Source organism: Patiria miniata, unplaced genomic scaffold, assembly GCF_015706575.1.
Source record: "Patiria miniata isolate m_02_andy unplaced genomic scaffold, ASM1570657v1 HiC_scaffold_1, whole genome shotgun sequence".
Taxonomy (NCBI): domain Eukaryota; kingdom Metazoa; phylum Echinodermata; class Asteroidea; order Valvatida; family Asterinidae; genus Patiria; species Patiria miniata.
In genome coordinates, this window is record NW_024037047.1 from 23,407,811 (window position 1) to 23,421,846 (window position 14,036).

Here is a 14,036-nt window from a genome sequence, read left to right on the forward strand (position 1 = left end):
AATGAAAAGGGGCAATTGAATACGAGCCTATGTAAATGTGCACAAGCCCAGTAGCATTCCCGCCTCTATTTTGACCAAGCCACTAAGGCCTGACGAGTGACACCCCTCTGGTAGAAGTACCATGGTCCAAACTAGGATCTAGTGATAAATGTTCTCGGACATGCCTACCATCACGGGGCTGGGACATTATATAACATGGAAATGTGAGTTGTCATTATTCCCTTGTGGCTCCGGAAAGGATTTAACATTATCAATCACTGGAAAAACAGAAGACTAATTTCTCACTTTAGTTCTCAACTTCCCGACATAAATGTGCCTAATTCTACCATTGTTGATATTGTTTACGTATGTAAAATGACACTTTTCAAATTATCATTTTTTTCCATGAATAGTTCTGGTTATTGGGAGTGGTTTTGCTCGAAGTTTGGCAGAAGGGCAATTCCGTAAAATTCAACGTGCGTCCGACCACGTGATGTACAAGTACAAGATCGTTAGGATGTGTATAGTACCTTGGTTTTGTCTGTAAACTGTTTTCTACTTATTATGTCACATTATAAGGGGGGTTTCACATCCACCATTTTCTGAAATGAACGTCCAGAAATATTGCAGTTTGTCTGTCCAGCGCGTTTATAGAAATGCCAAGGAACACATTTTTCTTCTGAAGAAATCACGACGTATTTCCGGCTACCCGACCTTAGATCATCGTAACCTTCAGGTCTGATGCCAGACCCAGAATAGAATATTGAGAATGAATGTGAATCTGACTCACTGATCTCCGTGTACAAAAAAAAAACAACCGAAAAACAAAAACAAAACAAAACAATGGATAGCACATTGGCCGCTGCGCGCTGTACCCACATTTGATGCTACCACGCAGGATGTCCACTCCAATTAACATTTAAAATTTAAAATATAAAATAACTGAGGCACGTACAGCAATGTTCGTAGAATTTGATGTACAGATGTTTAAGTGACACATATATTTATATGATTTAAAAAAAAAGGCGATGCAGTTAATAAGCGAGTACAGATTGCGGTTCTATAGGATGGATGTGTTTACAATTGTACTGTTAATTATAAGATAGGTAAGATGGCGGGCTGGGGCGTCAATTTGACCAGGCAATGAGCTACCCTGATTTTTAAACATAGATATCAGTGATCTGACCCAGCTGCCAATTTCAAGATCAAACAACCTTACGAGGCTCTGGGATAAAATGATTTACCGAGGGTGTAAGACAGTCTGAACTTTACGAAAAAAAGTTTGCAATCTGACATACACATCCTAGAATCACAATCCTGGTTGGAAAATTATTTTGGTTTGTGATGTGATCTGTGAAAAGTCCCAGCTGTATGAAGGTCAATATACTGTAAAACTTCAGGGGTGCCCAGGCTTGGAATAACTTGCCGCAACATTTGAAATCTCCGCATCCAGCAAGTCTTAATCACTTCGTCAATCATCTCAAACAGCTCAGTTAAAAAAAGAAAATAAGTGGGGGACAAAAAGGGAAAAAAACAGGTGTGGGGGATGTCATCTTGCAGTGATGTTTTGTATTGTATTGTAAATGTCTGTTTATCATCTGTGTAATTCCTATTTTATTTAAGTTTATTTGAATGATTTTTCTTTTAACATTCTTACATTGTACTCTGAATATTATAATTGTATATTAATAGTGGTTTTGTGTGAGCTGGGATCCATGGGAGATCAGTGAGTTTTTCCCACTGAACGGATCACCCAGGATAAATAAGAAATAAATAAATTTTTAAAAAATTGGCAAAATGGGTTGAATATTCGACCAACGATGGGCGAATAGTGAACACGTTCAACTACTGGGCTAAATTCCCTGTACATATTGTTTGGTTACAGTTTGCCCAACGGATAATTTGCCCAGTATGTTTACAGTGTACATCTCGGAATAAAGGAACATCTGCTGTTTCTCATTTGCAGTCTTTTATAAAGAATGTCTCCACGAAGACGTTTTGACGTGGTAGTGGTTGAAAACAAAAACAGGTCCCCTATCCTAATGTACGTGGATCTGTAAATATCAAGGTTCCAATTAGTTTCGCTCTTCGCCGTATGGTTAGTGTAACGTGCCCCAGCATCAACAATGTTGTTGCTATGGTACGACAATCTTCATGGATCTTTATTCTTTATATATTTTTGTGTTTAGCCACGTAGCCCTACCAGGCTCCGATCTTGGGCTACTGATGGGGTCTAGATTACCAATCTTCACGAACAAAACCTTCCGCCATATTATCACTAAAAGAAAAAATTCATATTACAAAAGCAATTGACAAGTGCGTTTTTTATGGAATGTAAAGCTTTGTGAATAAAAACATATTAACGCCTTTATCTTGAACAATGGGAGAGGTTGAGACTGAATTCTTCCTCCGATTCTACTAGAGGTCTCGGCATACATATAGCTTCACGTTTTGCTGACGAGCTATTCATTGTTTTTGCTTAAAGGCTATCAGTAGAAAGGCTCTATCGGACTATTCTGCTGACCTAAGCATTTGTGTCTTTTTTTTGTCGAGACAATCAACTTCACCCTGACCCAGTCAGCTTATGTTCATCTTACTTTTGTCTTCACATTTAACCCATCCTTGCCCCAGAACCTGTTTTCCTTGCCCTAGACCCTGTTTTTCAATGCAAATGAGCTTCAACAGTTATCAAGATTGTTGATACTTTGTTTCTTGAACTGAAATGATTTTGCCAAACTCCAACTTATAATTGTTAACTGAGCCCTTTTTTAGTCGCTAATATGAAATTTTCACAACCAGCCAAAACATCACTCAGGCCAACATATTGCTTACATTAAAAGTATGCGTACAGTGCATGCAGTGGCGTAGCCAGGAATTTTTCAGTGGGGGGGGGGGGGGGGGGGGGGGGGCTGGAACATTTCATGGGGGGGGGCATCATGTAGATCAATGACAATTTTTTTAGAAACTCAAAATCTCAGTGGGGGGGGGGGGGCGACAGGGGGGGGCGAGAAGGTTTCATGGGGGGCTGTCCACTGCGAACCGGACTTCATCGTGACGTTGCCTGAACTTTCTGCAATTCATTACATCTTTATATGTGCATTTTTAATGTAATTTGAACCTTAATTATGACAATACTACAGCATCCGCAATTTGTATTAACTTTTTACAGTGTATTTCGAGTAAGTCTTGAAAATTTGGCAATTTAACACAGTTTTGAAGTGACCTTTTTAAAAAATGTGTACCCCCAATAAAAATGACCGCGGCTACGCCCCTGTTGCAATATACATAGTATTCACACTCTCTGCCCCAGAAAAATACTGGATTTTTCCTCTCATGTATTTGGGTCACACTGTGAACTCTCGTATCTGGTTTCATTCTAATCAGGACCCTAGATTTGATAAAAACTGCTGACGTGATTATGACATGATGCCTAATTCAATTTGTACCGCTCAAATCTTTGCATGCAATGCAACAACAGGTGTTTTTGTTGAATTCAATATTATTGTGTGATATTATGTCTGGATATGAAACTTGGACCCCGTATCTGATAATGTGTGGAAGACGTGGAAAGTCTCTCAGACTTGAAGTCTTAAAGACGTTATTTAATAGTAGAATGTCGCCTGAAAACAATTACATTATTACACGATAAAAACAAAGCCTATTTTGTCATTCTGGCAGCTATTCAAGAGAAAATGTCCTGAGTCATCTAGACTTGTTCCGCCTTTGTCCTAGATTTGGTCATTTGTAAAAGTAAAACCATGAACACGATGACATCTGGAAAAAATGCTATTCACCCGGTTTCTGATCAGGTCTCTTGGGAATTCTTGCGGATTTCTTTTGATAGTATAAGTAGAAAGTCTCATTGAAAACAAAATACTGCACCATACAAAGGTCTGTACAAGACCAAAACTAATTGACAGATGGCCTCAACGTTCTTATTTTGGGAATATATATATATATATTTTTTGGATGCACCCCAAAAACACAATGGCGCGGATAGAAGACAAAAAATACAAAGTCTTGCAGTTTTTTTTCTGACGGCGGTGCAACCCTTAAACTTCAGTTCGAACACTGGTTTCAAAAGTTATTTCAAAATATTTTGTTTACCTCCACAGAGACGTAGCCGACCAATTATGTGGACTGATGTCTGGGGTAATAAGAACCATCATAACTATGGAGCGCGAAAAGTTGACAAAGGAATTTACCCATTTTGTGCAAGTTGAATTAAAGGTTTTTAGAAATTGAAACTGCACTGGTTTAAAAAAAAAAATCAATTTGTTGAAATTTGGATTTACTTTGACGACTGTCTTTGCGCCTAAAATCCTTAATTTCTGCAAATATTCAAACATCAGGTTAATTCAAAATATGCATAGAATGACAATTAAGCAGCTTTATCTCATGCAAAGGCACTCAAGGAAATATCACTTAGAAGTGTATATGGGTTATAAAAATACCCCGTGTGGTGTCGGGTCAACTCGCCCCTTACCGATTCGCCCATTACCGACTCGACAGTACTGCAACTCGCCCCCTGACCGACTCTCCCCCTGACAGACTCGCCCCTAAAAAAACTCGCCCCTGGCCGACTCTCCCTCCTTCCTCCCCCTCTCCCCCGGCAATTTGTGGATTTTGCTACTTGTAGTGACTCACCAAATCACGCGTTTGTAAGGATATATACAGTGTCCAAGATCAGGAACAACAAACTGTTTTAATTAGAAATATCATCTCATCCAAAAATTCCTCACATCAAAAAATTCTAGAAAATAACGGAATTATGGAAATCTATCAATCGCTCTTCTATTTTTCCTTTTTTTCTGCTTTTTAAAATGATTCTTGGATCGTTTGTGGCTCTGCAGGCAGAGTTTTTAGCTGTTATCACAAATTTGGGTACGGTTTGGGCAAACATAAGGGGCCTAAGCAGGTCCACTATCGACTCTGCAGGATTATGTGTTCATTGGTATACAGTGAAACATTATATAAATACAATTTAAATCATTCTCAAGCAACTTTATTCCTTTTTTTTCGCCATTATTAAGTAACATTTTGGTTTCATAGGGTCAATCACAACACTTTAATACGAAACGACAAGTTAATCAAACTCGAAATGTTTGACATTTTGACCTTGATCCACACAAAATAGATATATGGATTTTACTCGAAAACTAGGAATTCCCGAGGTATGTTGATTCTTCGCAAATTGTAGAGTTTTAGAAAAGGGATATTAAGTCCGAATTTCAGCCAAGGAAATTAATTCTGGTTAATTCTTTCAACTCGAAAGCTTTAGAACACGAGAACAAAGAAATGTCTCCACAAGGATACATATTTCAGTATCATGAATTGACGTGTGTATAGGGCCTATCTTATAGCAACTTAATTATTGTCATGTACACGGTGTTCACATTCTGTGCCCAAGAAAAGAGCACTCCTCTTGTATTTGGAGTCTCACTGTGAACTCTCGTATTGGGGTTCGTTCTAAATAGGACCCTGGATTCGATAACAACCTGCTGATGTGTTATGACCTGATGCCCTCAAAACGAACCACACTGTGCACGCATTGAGGCAACAGGTGTTTTTGTTGAATTTATTATAAATGTCTGATATGATGTCTGTATGTGAAACTTGGACCCCGTATCTGATAATGTCTGGAATACGCGCCGGAGGACGTGGGAAATCTCGCAGACTTGAAGTCGGACAAACTTTATTTAATCCTAAATTGTCCGGGTTGTTTTGACCATCTTACAGCCGGGGGCGACCCCAACCTCAGATTGCGGCCTTCGAGTGACGAAAAACTATCAAACTCGGTACATGCATAGATGTACTTAATATAAATATTCCCAGGAAATGTTATGACAGTAGGTAGAAGGGTTCTGGAATTATGGCTAAATAGTTATACATGTGCACCAATGGTAACTCTGCTTTAATTACACTACATAATTTTAAGAAATTATGTTTTTGCTGCGCGGCATTTATATGTTGTTGGTATTAAAAGATGCGCAAGACTCGAGCCCCCCCCCCAGTCCCCCCCCCCCCGAGACCAAGTGTCCGGGGGAAAAACGTGTCAAAATTTCAGATTTGTTTGCCAATGAACCCCTCCCCCCCCCCTGCAAAAAAATCCTGGATCAGCCCCTGTATTGAGTAAGAGTGTTCCCATAATGTCCATGGTTTGGGGATACTTGATCCAAGAAAAGTAAAACCAGGAACACCCCCTCCCCCCGCCAGAAAAGTGACATGTTGCCTGCTAGGTCATTTCATCTCAGCCTCGCGTTCTTGTGTAGTCAGCAACCCTTGTTGAGATTGTGTCCGCCCGATAGTCTAGTAGGTTTCATAGTCCAAAGTTCTTTAGTGGGAAGGTTCGATTGTCGAATGCACACAATCCCAAGAGGGGGTTCATTTGTCCGAAAATGAAATAATGTTCGTTAATCCGAACATTTGAAGCAATCGTCCGAAGGTTCATTAATTAGTCCGAAGGTCAACTAGTCCGAAGGTTCGGTATTAAGTTCCGAATTTAGAGTTAATTAGTCCGAAGGTTCAGAACAGTCCGAAACGAAAATAAGTTTCACTAGTCGGAAAGTTCATTGTTCCGAATACACAATAAGGTCCGATAGTCCCAATTGCCATTAAGGTCCGATATTCCTAATTAAAAATAATTCCTATTGTCATTTCGGACTATCGGACCATGTTGTCCATTCGGACTATCGAACCATATTCGATTCGGACTATCGAACCTTAATCGATTCAGACTATCGAACCCTGTCGTCTATTCGGAAAATCGAACCATCGGACTATCGAACCCTATCGTCTATTCGGAAAATCGAACCATCGACTATTTAAACTTCTTCCGTTTTCGAATTAATGGGCCCTTCGGACTATCGAACTTTCAGACAAACGAACCTTCGGACTAATGACCCTGCGGACTAAAGAATTTCAGACTATCGGGCTGTATCCGTAGAGACCCGGAGCGTGCTTCGCCCTGGCCAGTTGATGCGCTCATCACGAGTTATCTAAAAGTGAAGCCTGAACCCGGTATCTGATCACGTCTAGCTGAATATTACACCATAAAATGTCTGTAGGCCCCTACACTATCAAAATTAACTGACAAATAATAATTACAAAAATCAAATTACAAAATCGACGAGTTGGCGTAAATTAAAGGTTGGAACTGGAATAAAAGGCACTTGTTTCGAGAGAAATCATGTTCAATTGGTATTCGTGAAAGTGAAAGAAAGTTTTAGAAAGGAAAGGTGTTCTGAGCAAGGTATTTGCAATCTTGAGAGCATCTTTCACAACAACGTTAACGCTACGTGACACTGTTAGAAATATACCTGAGTCTTAAAATGTCCGCAAGAAGGATTACAGGACAGAAAAAAATGCTAAAATCATGACTGACCTGGAGGCCTGTGCATGGTAGACTCATTTACTATGTTTTTCTTTGCAAAAAAAAACCCAACAAATTGGTTAACATATGTTATGATTAACCTTTATGTGGCACCTTAAAAAAAAAGAGCCTGCTGATAATCCCATTAAGAGAATCGGTATAGTCTTTGAAAAAAATACTGATCCGCTTAAAAACAACTTAATGAGTAAAAAAAAAAATAAGTTGCATAAACTGGAGTGGTTATTGCTGGAACAGATGTTGAGTGTTTTGCCTCCACCACCCTAAAATGCTTAGAGGAAAAACTTTTTTTATCAAATCTAGGGTCCTGATTAGAATGAAACCAGATATGAGAGTTCACAGTGTTTCCCACACACATGAGAGGAAAAATCCAGTATTTTTTGGGGGGCAGGGAGTGTGAACACTATAAGGTGCGTGCAGTGGCGCACACAGGAATTCGGGGGTTTTTTTGGGGGGGGGCGGGGGCTCACAACTTTTGTTTCTATTTTTGTTATTTTTATTTTTATTTTATTTTTTATTTTTATTTTTTATTTTTTTTTCAAGGGACTAAAAAAAAATGATAACCCCTTGGTGGCAAGGGGGGGAGGGGTCAATGAGGCATAAATTCCGCCTCATAGATTCGACGCCTCATAAGTCCGATAATGGACTAATGCTGTTTCGGACTTATGAGGCGTCGGAGCTATGAGGCGTCGGATTTATCAGCCGTAAACCTATGAAGCGTCGGGCGGTGATGTTAATCAAAAAAAGTGATCACCTTTAAAATTAGTCCTGAAGCCCTTCGCCATTTTGAAAAAAAAGAAAGGAAATTAATGCTGCATTACTAAATGATTTCATCCAAATTGTACAGACATACGAGCTTACAATCCTTTGTAGGGCTTCCTTTTTTTTTCTTTTTAACAAATCCTGCTCTTACTGGAGTACTTGAAGGGATGTTAACGTCGATTTGTCCCGCACATGCAATACCAGGTCAGCTTGCTCTGCACTCTTCAGTGCTCAGACAAACAGCGCCTCCGTTCTGTGCCTTTTCTTAGAACGACGTTAACCGGCACCAACTACCGTACCTTTATCGTTATCAGTGCTGTAGTCAGCCCTCCAATGTGTAGTAAGACAAGAACAAATAAATATAGTTTCGGGCTTTCCATTGATCATCTGCATAATTTTATTCCAAATAGAAAAGGCAGGTACGATCATCTGGCTTATTGTTAATAACCTATGAAGACCATGCATAGAGCGAATGGTACTTGAAATCAGTAAGAATAATGTCATATTAATTTTTATAAAATGAATATCTCCACTTTACTTCGATATAAACAAAGATGTATAACATTAGGTCTAAATATTGAGCTACTTTCCCGGCCAAAAGTCGCTGGGCCCCTTCCCCTGGTCCCCAATCAATGTTTTCACTCATTGCGTAGTTTGTGCTCAAGCTTGAGAGCGCCCTCTTTTGAAAGTGTTGGATGTCATTCACGGCGACCTCGTCCCCGGTACTTACTTTATTACCAACCTCGTTTATCAATAGTAAGCCCTGGATAGGAAACTTTACTTTCTTCCCGTATCCTGATTCAATACCGCAATTGGCTGGTATATGGATTTTTTTAGTGTACTTGACGTTGTATTATTCGTCTTCTGAACAATTCTTTCTAAACAAAACACCCTCCTTGCCAATATGGAACATTGATTTTTGAAGACCAATTCATCCTTTGTCACGATATTAATAATTAATGAATATTTCGATAACGTATTATGCTAAACCCTTTTTTAGCGAACTCGTGAATACTTAAGACTATTTGAAGTGACCTTACAACCTCGTTTATCAATAGTGATTCTTGACAAAATGTCAACAGCTAATGGAATTTGTTATCAATGTTAAATCATTGTAAACACTAGCACATCTATCAAATGCATTTCAAACCTCTGTTAGATTGATAAAATAAATCTGCCAAATTTCCAAGAATTACTCCAAATACACTGTAGAAAGTTAATCCAAATTGCGGATGTTGTAGTATTGTCTTAATTAAGGTTCAAATTACATTAAAAATGCACATATAAAGATGTTATGAATTGCCTAAAGTTCAGGCAACGTCCCGATGAAGTCCGGTTCCCAGTGCACCTCAGCACCTAGTCCAGACAACCTGACTCTTCTTGTAAGGGTTTGATTTTTTTTAAACAAAATGTACTTGTTTTCTCCAAATGTACTGTTTTTTTCTTTCAAATTACCATTTTGGCCAAATTCTGATCGAAATCGCCGAACAAATCTATTCTGTCAAATATTCTGTCAAACTCATTTTTTTTTACAAAAACAATCTGAAAAAGTTAGCCGAAACTTAGACTTGGCCAAGTCCGGGTTGCCCTCGGTCTGTATTTAAATGTGCGCTCAGGGCATACGTACGTACACTGTACCATAAACATATAAGAAAACCTACACCCACGACATTAACTGCTTTTACGTTGTAAATTCTGTCAGCAATACAGTGTACGTACGTATGCGCTATGCGCACATTTAAACACAGACCAAGGGTATAACCCAGACTTGGTCGAGTCTAATTTTCGGCTTACCTTTACAGATTTGTTTCGTTAAAAAAATGAGATTGACAGAAAATTTGACAGAATGGATTTGTTTGGCAGATTCCGAGCAGAATTTCGGCAAAATGGTAAACTGAAAGAAAAACAGCACATTTGGAGGGAAAAAAATTGTGGTACATTGAGGTGCTGATGTTCATGGAACCGGACTTCATTGTGACGTTGCCTGAACTTTCTGCAAATCATAACATCTTTACATGTGAATTTGTAATGTAATTTGAACCTTAATTAAGACAATACTACAACATCCGCAATTTGTATCAAGTGTTTATAGTGTATTTCGAGTTATTCTTTGAAAATTTGGCAGATTTTTGATCAATCTAATAGATTTTTGAAGTGCATTTGATAGATGTGCCGGTGTTTAATTACATTGATTTAAAAATGATAACCAATTCCATTAACTGTTGACATTATTGGGCAAGAATCGTTTATATAACTCTTTTTTTAGTCCCACGATTGTCATTGGTGACATGTATGTGGCCTACTTTCGAGTAGTATGATAGGGGGTAAGTAGTCCCCCCCCCCCAAAAAAAAGAAAGACTGGATTTCTCCTCTCATGTACTTGGGTCACACTGTGAACTCTCGTATCTGGTTTCATTCTAATCAGGACCCTAGATTTGATAACAAAAAAAAAAAACTGCTGATGTGTTATGGCCTGATGCCCTCAAAACGAACCACACTGTGCACGCATTGAGGCAACAGGTGTTTTTGTTGAATTTATTATAAATATGATGTTTGCATGTGAAACTTGGACCCCGTATCTGATAATGTCTGGAACACGTCAGAGGACGTGGGAAATCTGGCAGACCTGAAGTCGTACAAACTTTATTTAACCCTTAATTGTCCGGGTTGTTTTGACCATCTTACTGCCGGGGGCGGATCCCCCCCCCCCCCCACCTGAGATCGCGGCCTTCGAGTGACAAATACTATCAAACTCGGTACCTGCATAGATGTAGTAACATAAACATTCCCTGGAAATTTTATGAAAATAGGTTGAAAGGTTTTGGAATTATGGTTTAATACTTATACATGTGCACCAATGGTAATTCGGCTTTAATTAATGTTAAGAAATTATGTTTTTGCTGCGCGGCATTTATATGTTTTTGCTATTAAAAGATGTGCAAGACTCGAGCCCCCCCCCCCCCGACCAAGTGTCCGGGGAAAAAAACGTGTCTACATTTCAGAATGTTTTTGCCGATGAACCCCCCCCCCCCCGGCAAAAACTCCTGGATCAGCCCCTGTATTGAGTAAGAGTGTTCCCACAATGCCCATGGTTTGAGGATACTTGATCCAAGAAAAGTAAAACCACGAACACAACCCCCCCCCCCCCGCCAGAAAAGTGACATGTTGCCTGCTAGGTCATTTCATCTCAGCCCCCGCGTTCTTGTGTAGTCAGCATCCCTTGTTGAGATTGTGTCCGCCCGATAGTCTGTAGGTTCGATTGTCCAAAGTTCTTTAGTGGGAAGGTTCGATAGTCCGAATGCACACAATCCCCAGAGGTGGTTCATTTGTCCGAAAATGAAATAATGTTCGTTAATCTGAACATTTGAAGCAATCTTCCGAAAGTTCATTAATTAGTCCGAAGGTCAACTAGACCGAAGGTTCGGTACTAAGTTCCCAATTTAGAATAGGGTTAATTAGTCTGAAGGTTCAGTACAGTCCGAAACGAAAATAAGTTTCACTAGTCGGAAAGGTCATTGTTCCGAATACACAATAAGATCCGATAGTCCGAATAGCCAATTAGGTCCGATAGTCCTAATTAACAATAATTCCTATTGTCATTTCGGACTATCGAACCTTGTCCATTCGGACTATCGAGCCTTATTCGATTCGGACTATCGAACCCTGTCGTCTATTCGTCATTTTCTGTTAATTGTCAATTTTTTGCTGGCAGAAACTTAAATGATTCTACTTTACTATAATAGTGAACAACAAATCCGTAATTAACGTAAATATGAATAAGTTCAATTCAAAGCATACATAAAATAATATTAAACAAACCTGTTCTCTTCCATGCAAAGATGCTCAAGAAAATGCCTCTCACCAGTAAGGGTAGGCCCTGAACCAAATTACAATTTTACAAAGTAAACAAAAATGATAGGTTCTTGGCTAACTGGAAATAGTTTGTCGAAAGGTAGGCGTCACATAATTCTTATTGGCTTCCATCTGTTGTTTCCTTGCACTAAGAACACTGATTGGAGCATAGGGGATTCATAACATGGAATTGTTGCGTTGGGTGATGTAAATCTCATTAAGTTTTGCCCTTCACACTGTAAAACAATTGGGTAAAACACTGTTGGGCAATATGATTTTACCCAACATTGGTTTAGAAATTACCCAATTTGGGTAAACATTTTCCAACAATTGGGAAGACTTTTCCCCAAGAGTTTAACCTGTTGATATGTTGAACAACGTTGGTCTACATATCGACCCATTTTGCCCAACGTGTTTATGTGCACCGACGTATAGACACTGTATACTAAGTGTGTTGGCTGGTTCGAATCTGATGTACATAGCAGCGGGCACCGCATTAACCCTAAAAGGGCAGGGTTATTTTTGCCATCTCTCTTCAGTTTTCACGGCGCGTAGCGCTGGAAAATTTTTCGCTACGCGGCAACCCGTGGTCCGATTTTATGTTTTTGGTATCAAAAGATACGCAAAGCTCGAAGCTAAAAAGTCATAACAGCCCGAGTCGCGAAAAAATTGTTTTAAAGGCTATCGCGGAAAATGTTGAGAGGGATTGGGGGGATTTGCCCCCCTCCCCCCCGCCCCTCTAGGGTTAACTATTCATAATATGGAATGTTCGTGTTGGGGCGATGTAAATCAAATTACGTTCAATCTGCTTTTCTGCTATTACGTTAGCAGAAAAGCAGATGTCCACTTCTGAACCTCTATATTAAGGGTCGCACATTGACCTGACCGCCTTGTCACCCACAGCCGTGTAACAGCTAGTCTGGCGGTGAGCGGGGAAGCTACAAACGCAATCGATGAGAGACACCGACAGGTGATGATTCCACCAGGCCAGCAATGTGGACAAGGACTCGTGCAGGTGGAAAGTCTAGTAGACGAACAGTAGCAAGAAACGCTGGACTCAAATTGGGCTGAGACGGCAATAATGGATGATGTCTAACCCTAAAGGGGCCGGGTTATTTTGACCATCTCTCAGCCGGGGGGGGGGGGGCGGATTCCACTCGATTCGGCCATCGAGTGACGAAAAATTTTGAAACTCGGCACATGCATAGAGCAACTCTTCCTAAACATACCCACGAAATTTCATGACTATAGGTCAAAGGGTTTTGGAATTATGGCTAATTAATTATTCATATGTACGAATGGCAATTCTGCTCTGTGTACACGACGAATATGCGAAAATTAAGTTTTCACGGCGCGTAGCGCCGGAAAATGTTTCGCTACGCGGCAACCCGTGGTCCGTTTTTTAATTTTTTGGTATCAAAAAATGCGCAAAGCTCGAGGCTAAAAAGTCATAACAGTTCGGGTCGCGAAAAAAATTTTTTTAGAGGCTATCACGGAAAATGTTGAGTGGGGGGCGGATTCCGCCCCCCCCCCCGGCCCCTTTAGGGCTAAACCAGAACGCATGGGCTACTAGGTTTGGATTGGATTCAGAACACAACGTGGGATTACGTCGTGGGTTTCGGGTCCCGTTGAAGCGGCCCATTTTTTATTTATGTATTATTTTTTTTTTATTCTAGATGCTCTGTCAAGCGATCTCAGGCAAATTTTCGAACCACTGTAACCAAATGTTTTTGAGGACGAGATGTTAGTGTGCGTAGTAGCTGCCTTTTTTTGCGTTGCCATTGAAAAACATTTTCCTTTGTTTATTTTTGTTTTTAATTTGGGGAGCAGGGGTAAGTTCCAATCCCCCCCCCCCCCTTTCTTGGATTCGCAATTGCATACCACTAATCAGTCAAACATTTTGTTCGGGATATTTTATTTTTTACTTCTTTTCTGTCCGAGCCTTTAAAACACTTCCCAAACTAAAAAAAAACACGCAGAATACCAAAATAATTTGCATTGAATTACTTGTTTATTTGGTCTGGTAGAGACTATTTTTTTCCTGTATTTTGTT